Raw genomic sequence first — 18,605 nt, 5'->3', positions numbered from 1 at the left:
GTGGGGCTGGTGGCTCCATGCTGCTCCTCGGTGTTTCTGCTGGCCAGGCACAAGCCCTGTGACCCTGGGCACCTGCCTGCATGCACTGGTGACAGCCTTGGCACTCAGGAAGGGGGGGTCACATTTATTCCAGTGTCTGCACAACTTGGTCCTCTCTTAAACCCCTCTCTCATTGTGCCGTGACACAAGTCTGGGGCTGGGCATGGCCATGGTGGGGTGGGCTGGTGGCCACTGGGTGCCATTCCTGCGCTGTGTCCCAGGGTGTTGGGTCCCACTCCTCTGTCAGCGCTGCCCCGTGCTGTGGCAGGTGCCACGGGGGCAGCAACGTGGACCCCCTGCCTGGCACAGCAGAAGGTTTGGCTGCTCTCATGGGACTGCTGGCTTCCCGCACGGCCTCAGCCCACAGCTTTCTGCCGGGAGGCACACACGTGTCTGCTTCGACCGGCGCAGGCCCCCAGAGCCACCCCCGGCACACGGACAAGCGCCCAGGAGCCACGTGGGCGCGGGCTGTGAATCATCGCATGGAGTTTCTAGCAAAACTTTTTTGTGGTCGGGGTTATGATGAGAGTAACGCAGCCCCTGGGGCTTTTCTGCTGGACTCCTCTCCCTGGATTTGTGGGCAGAGGGATGCACGCAGTGTCCTTTCCATGCCAGCCCCCTCCAGCCTCCCTCGCCCCCGCCCCCGTGGCGTTCGCGTCAGCCTTTCCCCGGGCTGCCCGGCTCCACCGTCCCCAGTGCAGCGAGGGTGAAAAATATTTCCTGAAACAGCCTTTCCTTTGCCCACCGCAGAGAGCCTTCTGGAGGCATTAGATCTTCTCCGAAGCATCTTTCTTCTCCTGTGATGAGAAGAGGTCAAGTGACGGGCGGGTTGCTCATGCTTCTCCCGTCACCTTTCCATTTTTTAACGTTGTGTGTGTTTCCTGGGCTCATCGGCATTTTCCTATGAGTAAGCTGTTACCACACGCACCCAGCGTGTTTTCTGCTTAATACTTGGGTCTAGAGCGGGAAAGGGCTGCTGAGACATTTAGTAACAAGTGGGTACTGTGGTGGGAAGGTGCTGAGAGATGGTTGCTAAAAGCTGAGGTGGCTGAACTTGCAGGTACTTTGTACACCCAAAGCAAGAGGGTTAAAGGGAGAAACCTCTGCCGGCCCCGGTCCACTCTTACGAGTACCGCACTGCACTTCATGCTCTATGCGCAGGAACCCGCGTGTCAAACGACAAGCTGAGCTTGCCCCATCCCTACATGATACCTTCCACTCATTAACCGCTTTAGACATGGCATGGTTTTTACACAGTGTATTATTCCAAAAGCCATGAGCAATCTTTCATTAAAATGGCTGCTTACAGTCAATCCAGGGGCACACGTTGAGGACACTGTACACTTTTCAATGCCTAGTTTCACATGGAGGTAGTTTCCACTGTGATGACCTCTTTGCTGCTTGCTCTGCTGCTACAAGCTGATGCAATGCCCCCCAAGGGAGATGGATAGGTTAGTAAGCTGCAGCACTTGATACATAAAATTTTTTAAAATTCTTTCTGCTAAGGGGACAGTTCTTGCACTGGCAGGGGGGATGCACTTGAGTTACCACGGAGAAAGGTGAGGAACCAGGGAGCGACAACAGCACTTTCTGAAGAAGGCCGGTCATCTCCTGACCCAAGCTGCTGTATTTTAGAGGTTTTTCCACCAAAGCTGTAGCTGGCAATGAGCTGGCACCTTGCTGAGCAATGCCACACTCCCGACCAGCAATGAACAGCCTTCTGCTCCTGAAGTCACCCAATAGAAATGAACAGGAGGGTGCCCAGAAAGCGTTTTTATGGGGAAAAAGCTTGCTCGCAGCTGACGTTGATTTATGTGCAAGCTGCCCTTCCCTGCAGGCAAAGCATGTGGGAAAGGAGGGTGCTGGGATGCAGGCTCACTGCACACCACAGCCTCTTGCTGAGTCTACAAGTGGAAGAGTGTTGTTTATACTCCCCACCTTCATTTATTTTCTTTGTGTATTTTTGTGTAAAAGAGCAATGAGCATCTCTGTCGATATCAATAGGGATAAACTAGCTCCATTAATAAAAAATGAAACAAGCAGAGTTGTCTTCTTGTCAGCTATATTTATACATTTTATTGAAACCTGCAGCAGTAAAAATATTGCCTTGATGCATTAGGGGAAACAACAATGATGTACCTTTCAAACACAAAAGAGTGGCAATTGTATGGACATCTGTATTGTTATTTCAAATAAGCAAAACAAATTTCAAACAAAAACCCACAGCAATAACAAGCTGGTTAAATAAGTAGGCAACAATTTTACCCACCAGTGAAGGACTTCCACACTCCATAAGTGTCAGGGTGTCTCATGCTTCTCCAGTTCTGGATAAAGATACCAATAACCATTGATCAGGGTAGAAATGGGTCTCCATGAACCTTTGAATAAGGTAATGTAATAACAAACATTATTTTAGGGAAAATAGTACAGAGTCTCCTGCTGAGACCACATATGAAAGTCATCAAAGACTGCTCTATTACACCTTCACTCGCACACTGCTACAGGCTTGACACCCCTCTAGACTGTGAAAGGGAAAAGAAAAAAATCAGAATAGAAAGTCTTTCAGGCACAATATAATAATTTATATTCTATTTTAACTTGAATTTTGGCCAGAAAGAAGTCATCAAAGTGAGGCTTCTGTAATGCTTTTACAAGCAATGACTGTATCAACCACTTTTTAGATCATGAATAAATCATGGCCAATAAATCCCTATGAATCTGTTAGGTGTTTGATGAATCCTTGAGGAAACAGGATTATCTTCAGTAGATACATTTAGGTTAAGAGAGCACAAGCAAAATTTGTCTTTATTTTGCCTAGACTTTATTAGGTTACCTCCATAATTCTCGACAACTTTCCCCATCCAGATATGCTCAACACAAGAATGCGTAATGGAAAAAGAATCAGGGGAGGTCACCTCAAGGGTCCACCTGGAGAGCATCTCACCTCACCTGTGAAAGCGACCATCAGCAGATGCCTGCCCTAGAGTACAGAAATGGGGAAAACACAGAAAAATCTCATTTAGCCTCCAGCAGTCAGGGACGTGGGACCCCCCCAAGCCAGAGCTAGTGACTCTAGCAGTCACATGTGGGCCAAACCTCTGTGAATTCGTCTAGCCCCAGAGCGGCATCTTTGAACTCATGGCTCCCACAACACCTGGTCGCAGGGGTAAAAACCCCATCCTTTTCTCTGCCTCGCTTATATCTGCAAGCCTCTGTCGTGCCCATGGCTTTTCCAGACTGAGGAGGCTCAGAGGCTTTAGCTCTCCATCAGTGGAAGCCACCCTGCACCTCTGTAGGATGCTTCCAGTCGTCTTCTTTTTTTTTTTTTTTTTTTTTTTTGGGTGATGCGGCATTACCAGAGCTGCACGAAATATTCAAGGTGCACATACACCATGGACTTATTCTCTGGCAAAATGATGAGCCCCATTTTGTGCCTTACAATAAAAATTTCAGTTTGCCTTTTAGCAGCTCGCAAGTATTGACAGAAATTTTCAGAGAACTTTTCAGTGATGTCAAAGCTGCTTTCCTGAGAGGTAGCCGTTCAGGCCTGTCATCTTGTACATCTTTTTCATCCGAAGTACGTTGTTCGGTGCTTATCAGTCTTTTTAATTGCTTATCAGTTTATCAGTTTTTTTACATATTACCCTGTGACTTACCACCATGAAATATTTTTGTAGATCTCCAAAGTCAGCTTCAGGTTTAAGTATTCTGAATAATTTGGTGTCATCTGCAACTTTTGCCACCCACTATCCTCTCTCCAGGTCATTCTGCATTTCAGAAACAACACGTATCCTAGTAAACCTGTGGTGTCCCACAGATGGGACCATTTCCTAATGGTCCTTCCATTTGGAAAAATAACTGCTCTGCCTCCTGCCCCTAATTGCTGAAACTCTGGGAGACTAATTTTTAGCACAGGGTATGGGTTTGTGGGCTGTAGCTGGGCCACCATCGCGTATGGTGCAACCCTGCCCAGAGAAAATTGCCCTGGCGCCTGAGGGCACAGTGAAATGGCTGGCTTTGATTTTGCAGGTGGTTTTGAAAAGCCCAGTGGTTATGTTTGAATTGTGCATGGTGAATACAACTGCAGACACATGTCTTAAAAAAGCTAGAGTGCCTGGTGTGCAGCCATCCCACAGCCGGGAGAAGCCCACTCCTGCACCAGGGCGACGTACACACACGTGTGCACGTGTTGGTAAGCGCGGGGTACAGAGTCATTGCTCTGGTTGGGAACAGAGATCTTCAGCATTGAAAAAATACCTTATCTGAAGCGTTGGGCTGCATGTTCAAGCAGCAGATTTGCCTGAGTCAGCACAGCAGGATCGAGCCTTTCATGCACAGCTGAGCAGTTTTTTTCTGGTTGCAAATCAATTCCGCTCACCTTCAGCGGGGACTGGTGATTTCTATCACTCATTCTCAGGGCCATGGAGAAGATTTAGGCTTTTTTTCCCCTTCTGTTTGATTCAGTGCTTGTCTGTTTCTCAGGAAAACCCCTTTAAAAGCGAGGACTTGCAGTCTGAGTTAGTAGCGCTTCTGTTCACGTCTCATTTTGTAAAAAAACAGACTTTCTCTGCAAAACGCGGGGGAAAACCTGCATAAAAAACAGGAAGCGCCTTCAGACCGCTGCGCCTGCTTGCTCAGCTCACCAAAGCCTCGCCACGCAGCGAGGCACCAAGGGTCGGCCCTGTTCTACCCTGCCCGAGGCTTTTCCTAACGTTTTGTGTCCAATCTGTTTCCTGAAATCAGTTAAATTTTAAGAGTACGTTGTACAAAGTTGTTATTATTTGCCTGATGGCAACAACCAGAAGAGCCCTAGGACTGCCTCGGGTCGCCCTGTGCTGGTTGCTGTGCAAAGACAGAAGTGGTTGTGTCCTGCCCTGAGCGGGTCTGAAGGAGAGGAGACCCACGAGAGAGACAGGTACAAGGTGGCAGAAGGTCCCCAGACTGCTCCAGGAGTGGCCTCAATCTTCAAACGGTTCTTCAAATGCAGCATAAAGCAAAGCTGCCCTCATGGATCGCAGGACGCACAAAGCTGGAGGTCAGCTGTGGATTTAATGTCCTGTTAGCACGCCGGGGCAGAGCACCATGGGGGTTGTATCCTGCTGGTGGTCCACAGGTGTCTGTGAGGTCTCCATGCAGGCAGGAGGCCGAGGACAGGGGTGTGCGTTGCTTGTTTGAGACGGCAAGAGCTTTGTGGACCCACTTGATGGGGGCCGGAGGGGAAGCAGCCCTCCCTGGGCATCCTGGCATAAACACAGACGGCTCTTTTGCATGGGGCTGGGCGATGGTTGGGGCTGGGTGGCAACTCCCAAGCTCACCGCAGGTTATCACCCTGCTCAGTGCCCGCACAGATGCTTTCTCTGTAATGATGCTCTTTGGGCCTTGTTTTCTGACGTTCTCAGTGCCTTCGCATCCTCCGACTTCAGCGCTTGGTACCCGCGGGAAAGCAAATCACGCGTAACGCTTCGGCTATCTTACAGGTAACGTGCAATTTGCTTTTCCTTCATCAGGCAGAAAATTTCGCTCCCGTTCTCCATCCTGCCACACTGACCCGCACCGACCACCACGCCCCAAGGAGACGAGAGCTGGCTTTCCCCGGGGGTACAGGGAACGCGGAGCACCTCGCGGGGCACAGGCCTGCTCCCCTGCTGTTTTCTTCCTTTGGGGAAAAAAACACCGTTGCTGGAGACCGCCGTTCAGTTTTTTGTTTCATGCTGACGTTTTGAAAAAGGAATTGGAAATACCATAGGCAGCCGCTGGTAGATAAGTTAAAGCTGAAAGAGTAGCTGAGATTAGGTTCTACCCATAGGCAACTGGAAATAGGCATCTGGACAGACGGTGCCAATTGATTTAACTGCAGCTGCGATGTTTAACAAGGTAGAAAATGCAAGTAAAAAGCTGATGGGAGCCCTGCCCTAGTTAAATCAGCCTCTTATTTAACTTAGCAGCAGCCATCATTGCTAATAAAATCCAGTTAAACCAATAATAGAAAAGATGAACTGTTTCGCTGGGGTTTGGAAGCAAAGCTAGTAAAGCTGTGGGCCTTAAAAAAACCCACACACACATATATGCACAACTAGAATATTTTAAATAAATAATGTATCGATATATATTAGTGTATATATCACGTGTATCATGCATACCGTATACAGCATACATATGTTGCCAATATCATATTATCAATATGCACTTATATAGAGAGATAGGTTTAATTCATACTGATATTGCATATGTAACAGTCTATCAAACAAAACAAGTGAAAGCAACGTTGCTATTTCAAACCACAGGGATGAAAAAAGGACAGGAAGTGTGGTGGAGGAGAGAAGAAAAAGTGTGAAGAGGCTGGAGAAAGCAGCAGCAAAAGCCTGGGACAGATCCTTGCAGCTTCTCTTCAGCCTCTGCAAATGACGCCACTAAGCTGTTTTCCTCTCTGTGCTTCCCAACCCCTCATAATGTCAGGAAACTGCAATGAAAATCTGGGGAAAAAATTATTATTATTAATAGATATCTATAGCACCCGAAGGGAATAGAATTGCCGTGTGTCCAGCAGCACTCGTCCCAAGCAAGTGTATTTCAAAGGATGATGCATCATCCGCAGAGTATCACCAGAGTCTGCTTTGATCCACAACCATGACTGCTACCACCTAAAAAAAGGAACTTATTGAAAAAGAAGAAAAAATAGAAATTTCTCTCTGCCTCACTGTGAAACGTGTTATTCCCCTTAGAAAAACATCACCCTCTGGGCAGTCACTTCTTGGACAAATCAGAAAACTTTGAATCGTTTTCCTCTGTCTTCTCCTTGTGGTTTTCAAAACTCTGGGGGGCAGCATGGGGGCAAACTGCCTCCCACGCCCTGCCTCGGAGGAAGCCCGTGGGCTGAGACCTCACCTGCTCAGTGCACACACGGTGCATGCCCCACGGTGAGGAAACACAGGATCCTGATGGGGTATCATGACCTAAGGGGTTAGTGTAGAGATCGCAACCATGGGTTTGTAGGATTCTGTAATACACCAGGACACGGAGGCTTTGTCCTCTAAATTTCTCCACTTTATTACAGATTACCACAAATACCACAAAAATCACTGTTAGCAAATATACCTATGATTAATAAAGTGAATATGAATTAATATATATACCAAGCTATTACAAATTACTGGCAGCAATCAATTATATTGTATCAATCAATAGAATAATAGAATCATAGGATAGTTTGGGTTGGAAGGGACCTTTAAAGGTCATCTAGTCCAACCCCCCTGCAGTGAGCAGGGACATCTTCAACTACATCAGGTTGCTCAGAGCCCCGTCCAATCTGACCCGGAATGTTTCCAGGGATGGGGTATCCACCACCTCTCTGCGCAACCTGTGCCAGTGTTTCACCACCCTCATGGTGAAAAATGGTATAGTATCAATCAATAATAGCATTAATTAGTGTTGTTGTACAATCAATAAAAGCAACAACCAAGTCGTTATATACTATTACTGGTTATCACAACTTGACAGTAACAAAGTGAATTTATCAACAATATAGCAGCAGATATACTTATGATACTTATGTGAGTATATATAATATCAATATGAAGTGAATTAGACAGATTTCAGAACCATCCCAAAAGAGGGGGAACTGATCCGGGATGGGGACAAGACACTCAGCCACCCCCAAAAGAGGGGACAACAGACTGAACCAACAAGGTAACAGGGAGGGTCTCACTTCGTGGAGTCTGGGGTCAGCTGGGCATCCCCAGTGAGAGTCCGAGATCCTGTAGAAAGTTTGTGTGGAATTCAACTGGGAAGCTCTCAGAGAGAGAGAAGGGCTCCATTTTGATAAAAATGACATTCTTTTTATAACGTAGGGACACAAGAGGGTGTAGGACATCCTACTTCAAGCAGCCAATAGATAATTTTAATTTCTATTTTTGATCTGTAACACCTGATACACGATGATATTTTCTGTTCTTTCAGAGCAATTTTATTTCCTCAGACTCTTTTCCACCTCTCAGATGATAAATTGCCATTACAGTCCCTTGCTTTTGCCCCTATTGGTGGTATCTCAGGATGTCTCCTGTTTCTAGGTAGCCCAGCTGTACTTTCCAAGGATGTTTCTGGTTCACAAGCCCTAGTCCCAGGCTGTCCACCATTGCTCTGTTGGTATTTTTCAGCAGACGACTTCTTCTCTTTGGTAATTTTCCCTTTCTAACCAGGCCACCTTTTTGGCCATTCGCATCATGGGGCTGGGCTGGGAGAAAAGTAGAACACGTGCTTGGCCGCGAGGTACCTGCCAGGCTGGATGCAAGATAAGAAATACTCTGGGCCATTTCACCGCAGCACTACTAGTGCCAGCATGGCTCTCCCTGGTTATCTAACTCCTCTTTGGTGGGGCCTGATGGAGTTTCTCTTCTCTTCCAAGCCCCAGTGTTTCATGAAGGCTCTGCTCTGCCATCAAATCTGGATAAAATCAAACAGGAACCCTAAAATTAGTGTGAGGCCAACAGTGAGAAACCCACTGACCAACAGGATAGATGTAAGCTTTGTTTCCCTGGGAAAGCGGATTCAGGAGTAGAGCAGGAGCTATGCCTGACGTACTTAATGGTAGAAAACAGTCTTTAATTTTAAGATGACAAAAATGACAAAAATACAGCACTCTCTAACTGAGGCTTCCCCGACTGTGAACATGCCGTGTCAGCAGTTCTGTGCCTTTTTCTCGTGACTGAAACTGTTTCTGATGGGATGTTGTCAGCCCTGTGCGTTGTATGAAGCCAAGAGTGAGGACGACTTGGGGCTCTGGAGAGCCCCATCCTCCATCCGTGGGCAGGAGGGAGCACGCAGTCCCCACGCTGGTACCACGCATGTGAGTGCAGAAGCCACGAGCTGGTTTCTGGCCCTGTTGCAGGCTGTTACTTATCCTCTCTGTGCCCTCTCTGTGCCTCTCTGAGCTCGCGATTGCCACCAGACCTGCTGCCCAGTACAAATAAACCACATTTCTCCGTAGGAGACTTGTGCAGGGACCAGGACAGGCTCTATGCAGCCTGCCTGATGAGGAGCATGGGAACAAGTTGCTCTCGCAGCTCACCAGCAAATGCAGCCAGACTTCATGTGAGAAGGTCATCATCGACTGTTGGATAGGGATTAGGAGGAAATTAGCTCCTTGCAAAGCAAGGGATCATCAGGAATGAGGAGTCAGGGAGAGGCTTCCTAGGCAAAATGCACCCAAGTGATCCCAGGCAACGTAAGTTACGTGCGTCTCTGATCAGAGCGGGCTCTGAAGAGCTGAAGGTCAGCCTGTAGAGATGGTCGACTCATATTTAGTCAATAAATAATGGCAAGGATAAATAATTTATTATTATTAATTCCATAAGCAAAGTCGTCTCTGTCTGCAGACCAATGTGCTGGCACATCTTAAGCAACCACAGTGTTTACCTCAAGCAGCCAGAGGGAGTGAGCTGGGTTTTCTTGTCCTTGTCTTGTCCATAATCCTGTCATACGTTCTCAGACACCTCTGCCCAGAGCTGCTGAAGGGAAGCTCGAGGCCAGCTCTCACGCAGGGTAGACTGCAGCAGCACACGCTGGCACAGGTTCGGGGAAAATCTACCGTGACAGCAGACACCAACTTGTCTTCGCAGCCCCACTGCAAGTGGCCTCTGGGGTAGGATGAGCTGGGCATGGAAGCCCCCGAGCCTGACTGGATGAGGCACCCAGTCTGCCCTTCTGGTCCCCCCGGGCGGGCAGGGTCCCCGCTGCCGCAGCAGCACAGGACGAGGGGGGCCATGAGGGCAGATTTTGCAGAATACGCAGCATTTTACATGCAATTGCTCCCCCCCACTCTCTGTACTTGGTGCCCACAGAGGGTGCTGCATCCAGGCAGAAGTTTGGGGGACTGCGGGTGCTGGGGAACAGCTGGAAAACCAGCGCTTTGCAGTAACTGGGCACGGTAGCAGGCACAGGGAAGCACGTCTCTCCTCCTAGGATGTGCTATGGACTTTGTAAAATTAAAAACCAGCACCTGCCTTGCAGGCTGCCCAGCATCAAAGAAAACTGCATCCCACACAGCCTGTCCCCATGGCTTCTCATACAGGTTTTAAGGTACCGTTTGATGTTTCTGACTGTTCAGGCTTGGGCTGTCAGCTGTGCAGCTCTTACCAAAACTTTGTGGTGTGCTAGGTAGGGCTTTCAAGAGGATGACACACAGAAAAACTTAGAAATATGTCGAGGCTGACTTGCAATGATTTTAATGGTGTTTCCATTTCCTAAAAATATTGTGTAGAGTTTTGATGTAAATGGCTTGGGGGCGATTTATTATGCCACCTTCCAGTGAGATTTATTCTCTGCAAAAGGGCAGGCCAAAAAATTTCCATCAAAAACATTCTTTTTTGAAGATACACTGGAACCTTATTTAAATGAAATCTTTTGAAAAATGCATCTTTTCTTCGAACATTGTTGCTTTTCATTGAAACAGTGATGCTAGAAACCCCCGAAATTTTCAGCAGTTTTTGGTGAGGGAAAATCGTTACCAGCTGCTAAAAAAACAAATCGCTTTTAAACATTTTGAATGTACGGAGTTTTTCATGAAAAGGCAATGCTTCCTATGGAAAATTCTAATTAAAATGATGCTCATTTTATTGCCAAACCCTTCTGCAGGAGCTCTCTCTTTCCAGTATGGCGTGATCTCTACATTGCCCATCTGGGAGAGCATGTTAGGAAACCCCAGCCAGCACTTCGCAGAGGCACAGCATTTACATGAGATTATTCCAGGTAAAGTTCTGGCACAGACTTGGCAGTTTGTGGTTTTTGCGTGAGTAGCAGATTCACAAAACGAGACCTGCGACTTCAGCAACCCACCTCAGCTCCTCGAAGACGTTTCTGCAGCTGGCTAAATGGAGTTATCATCAGGGTTATCCAACCCCTCCAGTCAGCTCCGAGAAAAGGACTTCAGCCCTGGTACGTCCACTAGTCAGGTCTCCCTACTGGTCTTCTCTCTAATTTTATTAATAATTATAATAATATAAATAATAGTTATTATAAATAATTTTATTCAGCCAATCACTGAATAAAATGAGGAATAACCAATTAATATGTATAAACCTTCTACAGAAATGAACTTTTGCAAATATGTGCTGCAGCATTTTCTTTTACTTCTTCATTGTAGGTTATTGCAATTTGCATGCATTTTCTCTCAAAAATTAATTTGCGATTAATGTCACATGTTGCTCATATTTAATAACAATGCACTCATTGCCAGGCACCTGTGTCTGGCTTAGCAGACTTCCAAATTGCTGCCATAAATTAACTGGGTGGTAGAATGTATTTTGTAGCTTACAAGGTGAAGATATTTCTCTAGGCTTTTGTTGGCCTGAGTCATGGTTCTCATAGGAAAGCACAATATGTGGAAAATAATGAAGAAATCAGGATTCAATTAATACTGAATTTTAAAAATGCCACTGCTAATATTAATACAAACAGTACCATTAAGGTATGGTAGGATCAAAAGGAGACCTGCTTCCCTGGAAACACTCACAGCGCTGGGACTGCTAGGGAGTTAATAGTCTATAATACAATCTATTCATGCTCCTAGATTATTCTGTCAAAGACAGTTAATCAAAATACAAAAAGCTTTTTCTTCTCAAAATAGAAATGTATACACAGCTAATGTGATGGCTGTATTACTGAAATTTTACAGGAGTTTTCTTCACAGATTTTCCTGAAGTTACAGGTAGAGGACTGGGAGATATGGCCTGGCCAGGCAAATCTGCAAAGTGAAGGAAAAAGCCAGAAATACACTTTTGTTCGCAAGAATTTACTTAAAAACACATACATCCATTTGGTAAAAATGCTGATATTTACAGAGGCTGCATTTATTTATGCACTTTTTATCCTTTGGAGTACGTTTTACAAATGCATTTGCAAGAAACATGCAGGGCTGTATTCTGCCATTGTTCAAACAAGTGTATTCTCATCGATTTTAATGGCACTGTATCAGCATCGCCGAGGGCAAAGCTGTGCACCATTCAGGGGTCTCATTTTTGAAGATAATTGAAAACGTCTCTGAACAGAATGAAACAGGATTTTCCATTAGGAACTTTTTTTAATACAAAATATTTCTTTGTAGCATGTAGCTGGTTTTGTTATTGCTTCCTTTCTTATGCAAAGCAAATTTATAGGCACTTTTCATAAAGAGGGACCAGAATGGACTCAATTTTACAAGGAGAAATAACTGAGACGGTTATTTCCTTCGGTGCTGACTCGGGGACGGTATTTGCTCATTGGTAGTTTACTTATACGAATTTGATGGGCAGAGTTTTACTTCACCCTCAGGTGAACTTCTACGTATCAGTCGTTTGATCACATTTACTCCTGATCACACTTGATTCATGTAACTGGAAAAGACCCCAGAAAGTCAGGGCCCAGGCTGCGGGAGGGCGCAGCAGGGCTGTGCTTTCCTGGCACGTCCTTGCCTGGCACTGGGTCTGCAGTCCTCTCCGCCTCAGGGTGCCGGGCGCGGCGGCAGTGCCCAGCGCGTGGCCTGGAGCTGGAGCCAAGCGCTGCTCCATGTCCCACGGGCAGCTCCGCTCTCCATCACCAGCACCACCGCGTCCACCTGGTCTTGCCGCCGAGCCATGATCTTCTGGGGGGACACACCTTGAAAGCCTGAAGTTTTCTTTTTGATTTTGTGGTGAAAATAAATGTTGAAATGTCAGAAATGTCCTTGGACTGAAAATCACGGATCCTGGCTCTCTGTGGCAGAGAAGTTGGACTATGAACATACATGGGGCAAGTGCCAGTTCCTACACTGACGCACGTCCAAATAAATTATGTGACTGGAGCATGCTTTTGCTGATGATTTTACATTCAGTTATAGTCTCAGAAGTTCATGTTCTTTTTCTGAGAGTTTTGGGGGGTGAAGATCCTGCCAAACTTTAAAGTGAGCCTTCTCCTTTTCAAAGATGCCGCATTCCCACCGGCTTAACATTTTTTTGGTGCTGGTTCTCTGGAGACAGACAGTCTTACTGTCTCTGAATACCTGTCACTGCCATGCAAAGCCATTCAGCATGCAGTTAAACCTCCCCCCTCGCCTTTTTTTACCCAGCAGGGAAGCACAATGGGAGAGACTTGGAGACAATACAAAATTGTAGTCGAGGCATTTGTTTCTTATTACACTCATCCTTCCCAGAAATGCAAGTGGCAGCTTGCCATGAATTAGGTCTGCTCAATAATTCAGCCCCCTCATGATCAGAAGACAGCGGTCGGAGCTGTGATGGATAACAGCCTCATGTCGGATGTCAGTGTTAGGTCTCCCCAGTCTATCACCAGCCGTTGTGATCATCGATCACGATATTTTACCTACCTGCCTATGGCCACTGGCAAGCTGTAAGGGGCTTGCACTAAACTGATGGTTAATTTCCTGGGTGTAGACCCTTGGTCAGCTGAGTCCTGCAGAGATATGCCTTTTTGCTTGTCTTATGCGAGAGCTGACCAAAGGCAACATAGGAGCATTGGGTCAAACTGTCACCCCCACTGCAGAAACCACAAAGCCCTTGCAAATGCAAACAGAGAATTTCAGCTAAACCTTAGCAAAGCTCTGTAGTTTTGATAACGGGCAAAGCCGCTGAATTTCTTGAAAATATCACTGTGTGTGTAAGGGTCAGACTTGTTCTCCAGTGTTCTTCAAGGTCCATATCACCACAGTCAGAGCATTTCCTCAGTCAGGATTCCCAGTCTGGGAAAAAGGATTTGTCAGATTATGAAACTACAAGTAACTACCTTAAGTATTATACAGGTCTTTGGTATCTTCAGCCTCTTGCTTTTGCAGTGTGTGCTTTTTCATTTTATTTCTTTAGGAAGAGAGAATACAGGATGCACAAGCTACAAACCTAACCAGGGGAGATGCACAGACAAGTCCAATGCCAAACACTTCTAAAATGAACGCAGTGGTGGTGGGATGGGTCTCACTGCTAAGGGCTACAGGCTCTGGTGACTGGATACACAATACCCAGATCCCATCAGTGGTGCTTTCTTCCTGGGCACAGGCAGGTCCCCCTGAGTTTGTTTGCTAACAACTTGTATGCTATAATGGCTACTTTCCGGCTCCCAAGTCTGGTATACTTCATCCTTGAATTCCCTGAAGAGATTACCTTGGACTGCCTGCCCAAACCAGCCATTGGGTAACTACATGACAAAGGTCAGTTTTGGATATGTCCAAAAATGAAGGACAACAGTGTTTAGCCACTCTTTGAGTCACACAGGCCTGTTCCAAGAACTTATATCTGATATTGTCTGTGGATATTTCTCTGGTTGATGCTTTTATTTTAATCTTTCATAGGCTTAAAGCTTTCTGGAACTGGAGTTGAACAGACGTCGCAGGAAGACTCATATATTTGGCTTTTAGTCAGGCTAGATAGAAGTGAGAACTCTAGCTTGCAAACCTTTTTGAGGTTTCAACAGTTTTTTCTTCTTTCAACAGTTTTCTTCAGGACATGGCTTAGGGGACATGGTGGCGTTGGGTTAACGGTTGGACTTGATGATCTTGAAGGTCCTTTCCAACCTTAGTGATTCTGTGATTCTGTGTGATTCAGTTATTTTAGATACGCTGATGATCAAAAGGCTGTTGAAATTTGTCAGAAAAATAAATGAGGGAAAAGAGAAAAAATATTTGGGAAGGCAGTGATCCATTCACTCACCTGGCGAGGGGAACCAAACTCAGGCGATGCTTGGTCTTGTGCATTAAGATTTTCTGTCTGTTTGTCTCTTTCTCCTTTTAATCAGAAATATCATTCTGAACCCCAAACCTTTCTAACAAAAGTTTCAACTACAGATATAGAATTCCTTGAAAAGATTTGGTTTCAATGAAACAGCATTTTGTGGTGAAAAACATTTAACTGAAAAGTTCCCATCCAGCTCTTGTTTTGACACCCTCTTCAAACACTGCAGGTTTGTAGGCAGTGAATCAGAAAGAAACAATGAAGCAAGCATTTTACGTTGTCTTTAATGTTATTCAAGTTACAAAAAACAGTTACATATGACAGTAATTATATATTTTATATATTTGGCATCATTCTGAATGACAAGCCATAGAGTGGTTAGTTATTTATTTATTTTTAAATTGCTTCATCTGGACTGTTGCTGAGCAAAAACCTACTTTGCTTTCTTTTCTCTGCATTTTAAATCAATGAAAACAAAACCAAACAGAAAATATTCTGAGAAGATTTGTGAGGAAATAAAATGGAAGGAGGTGCTATTAATGCAGGGTATTTGTGCGTGTCAGTGGAAGAGGCATTCCTGCCCATGTTGCTTCATGCAGAGGGTACAAGTGCCAGAGTGATGTGACTCACACAGGTGCAACATCTGCCTGGACATTTTGGTGTGCCACCAGGTATTTGCCTGCCTCAGCGGAGCAGAGAGAGGAGTGACACTGCCCCACAGCTTCACTCTTCCCAGTGTGGGTAGTGAGCAGTGCTCACCTCCTGTACCAGCACCATGGGTTACTTCAGCCCAGCATGGGTTGTGGGTGCTGAGACACCCTCACTTCAGCCATTTACAGGGATTGAGCCTGCTGGCATCACCGGCTCTCGAGCCACTGCCCACCTACTGCCTGTGAAACTACAGGAGGTGGATGGCAGCTGGATGGATGCTCAGAAGCATGTTTAAACATGACTTTCAGTAAGGTTTTCAGAAAAAGAAAAAAAAGGTGTCATGGTGAGGCTACATGGTGGTTGGCAGAAACCTGGAGATTCAATTGCTGTACATCAATCCTTCATTTTTATGAGTGTATTAAAAAGAGGGTAACTGGACTCAAACTGACCAGTCCCACTCATGTTTATTCTTGCTCTCCAGTGCTGGAATTTTATCTAACATTTAGCTGAAATCTTTCAGGAATGTTGTTATTCAACAGCTTCCTTATTCAGAATGGGCCATATCCTTATATCCTTGTTCATTTTTTTTTCTGATAAAAATTTTTAATTGGGACATCTTTTTCCTAACACTTCATTGAATGAAACAGTGGCCAAATAGTGTGAATCAGTAGGATTAGGGAAGAGGAGATCCCCAGAATTATACCTACTGTCTTCTGACCAGACCTGGGCAGATTATCCTACTGTGGTTTCCCCTCTCTCTTGGGAAATTCCCCTTTTGGAGGGATGCCCCTGCAGAGCTGCAGGAGGAAGGGAGGGGGCCAGAGGGGCATGGCAGGAACCCAGGGCACTTTTTGGTAAAATAGTCACACCATAGAGTTGCAGTATCAGCAGTGAGACAGTTGTCAGCTACAGGAAAAATGTTTCCATTTCCTGCCAAAGGTCACAACACTTAACAGCATCACTGACATGGACACCGCTGAAGACCAAATCAGCCTGATGTGCAAGGCTGGTTTGGGACAATCTACAACAAACCCCACTCGGCTAGACCAGCAGCGAGGCTCGGAAGTCCATGGAAAAGTTTCTTGCACAGAGCAAAAGCACAAGAACTTCCCTGTCAAGCAGAAGGGATATAGGGACAAAAACCCCGAGCTGCAGACTGAGCGTGGTGCTACAGGGCTTGGCTGTCCCAAAGCCAAGGGAGGTGCAGCTTGTTGTGCAGACTAGCTCTGTTAGCTGCTGCACAGCTGCGTTAGATAAGATTCATCTCAAGATTGGAGTATCTACGCTGAAGCATTTGGGTAGAGATGTTGACACATGAGCTCAGAGGGTGATTCAATTGCCTCTACAAAGACTTCTCATGTTGCCTGAGATGACACAGGGAATCTGAGACATCAGCAAGGAGGTGGCAGATACAACACAGGACCTGCCAGGGCAGCACATGGAGGCCTGGAAGAATGCCCTGAAGCACCTAGTCTGGCTCTCAACACCTATCAGCAAGCTGGCCATGAACAAGGGTGTTTAACTTCCCAATACAGTCAAAAGGTTCTATAAATTAATTCGGTTTGCTGAGAACTAGACTCTTAATGGCATAGACAGGCAGTGACTGTATTGACAAGATCTCCATTACGGGGACCTTAGACACCCAGCTCACATGCAGATGATTAAATGTACATATTTTTGTCTTCCAGTCCTCACATAAACAAGAAAAGTGAGAAACATCTGTGCACCTCAGAAGTACTCTGCCACCTTAAGCCAAGCTGCTGCCAGAAGCCTCCTCTACAGCAGCAAGACCAAAAACATCCTGAAGTTAACCGGAGTTGTTGTTGACGCCATTGTTCCTCATAGGCAGACTCTTACCAGGGCATTTTAAATTCAAATCAAGGGAACAAATCCAGCAAAATTACCTCCCCACAAGCATTAGATCTGGGATGGTCTTCTTGACTTAGCACCATCAGTATGTGCTGAACCAGCCTTTTTTCAGTATGCATCAAGCACTGCACGAGGAGTTTGATAAAAGAGATTTAGTTTGAACGGCTGTAGTTCTCCTCCAACAGGACCTGGTCCCCATGAGCCATCTCCGTGTGTTACCAGGGAGCTCAGTACAGCTCCTAATCCACTTGCGCTGATGTTAAGAGAGCACCTGATAGTCTGCACAACTAGTCTGGGACTGTCTTGGTGCCTTGTTGCCAGAAGCATGTCTCCTTCCAGGTGCGTTTTGTGCACACCAACACAACAAACATTGCCAGGATTTCTTTGGGAACAGCACCTTTTTTCCAAAATGGGCAATTACTGCCAACCACTAAGGACTACTCCTCTCTCTTAGTCTGGGATGTCTGGACAGGCTGTCTGTCTTCCGCCTTAGGAACTAGATTATCTCCTTCTGCTACCCTCATTTTTGCTCAGCTGCTTCATGCCTTGCTCAGCTGCTTGCCCCTGGTAGTGATCCAGTCTGAACTAGCACAGTGTTTTCTAAAACAAGTCTCTGTTTTGGAAGTAGAAGAGGGGATGGAGTCCAAGCAGTTCCAGGAAGCACAGGCTTGTTTTGAGTCTGCAATGGCAAAAAACTAATACCCTGTGAAGTAATAAAACGGTATTTTAAAGAAGCTCATGGCTGGACTGTAAGGTGATTTATGAAGGCAGGCGCCAGGTGACTGTGTAGTGGTTGGGGCCATGGCAAAGCAAATTTTCAACTTTTATTATCGGTTTTGTGTTTTGTTTTTTGTTTCCTTTTTAAACTCATCTAGGCAGAAGTGCTGTGCTAATAAGGGGTTTAAACGAATTTGAAAGGGAGTTCAGAATTCCTGTATAATTCAAAGGCGTGCCAAGCCAGAAAACCTGCCAGTACTCTGAGAGCCAGTATAAAGTTCAGCAAACAGTGAATATGCTCAGAAAAGGAGAAGAAAAACCCATTGTTAAGCAGCTGTGGCACCTGCTGCAGTGGCATCTTTTTCTTATAATGTTCTTGCACTGGCTGGGCCCATGACTTATGCACATGGCAAGGGGTCATGGTGCCTGTTTCTAAACATTTGCATGGGGTGATGAGGGTTTCTGTGATTCAGGTAGAGAAAAACGGCTGTGCTACATTTGCAAATGGTAGCTGAGCTCCCCTTTGCCAAGGTGAAAACGGCTCTGCAACGAGCAGGGCAACACAGCAACCAGCCTTAATTTCAGCAATGCCACTGTGTTTATTTATCCTACATGAAGGTTGTTGACTACCTTTTGTGTTAC

This window comes from Phaethon aethereus (assembly GCF_964289735.1).
Source record: "Phaethon aethereus genome assembly, chromosome: 1".
Taxonomy (NCBI): Eukaryota; Metazoa; Chordata; class Aves; order Phaethontiformes; family Phaethontidae; genus Phaethon; species Phaethon aethereus.
The sequence above is the reverse complement of the archived record's forward strand: the minus strand, read 5'-3'. Positions refer to the sequence as shown.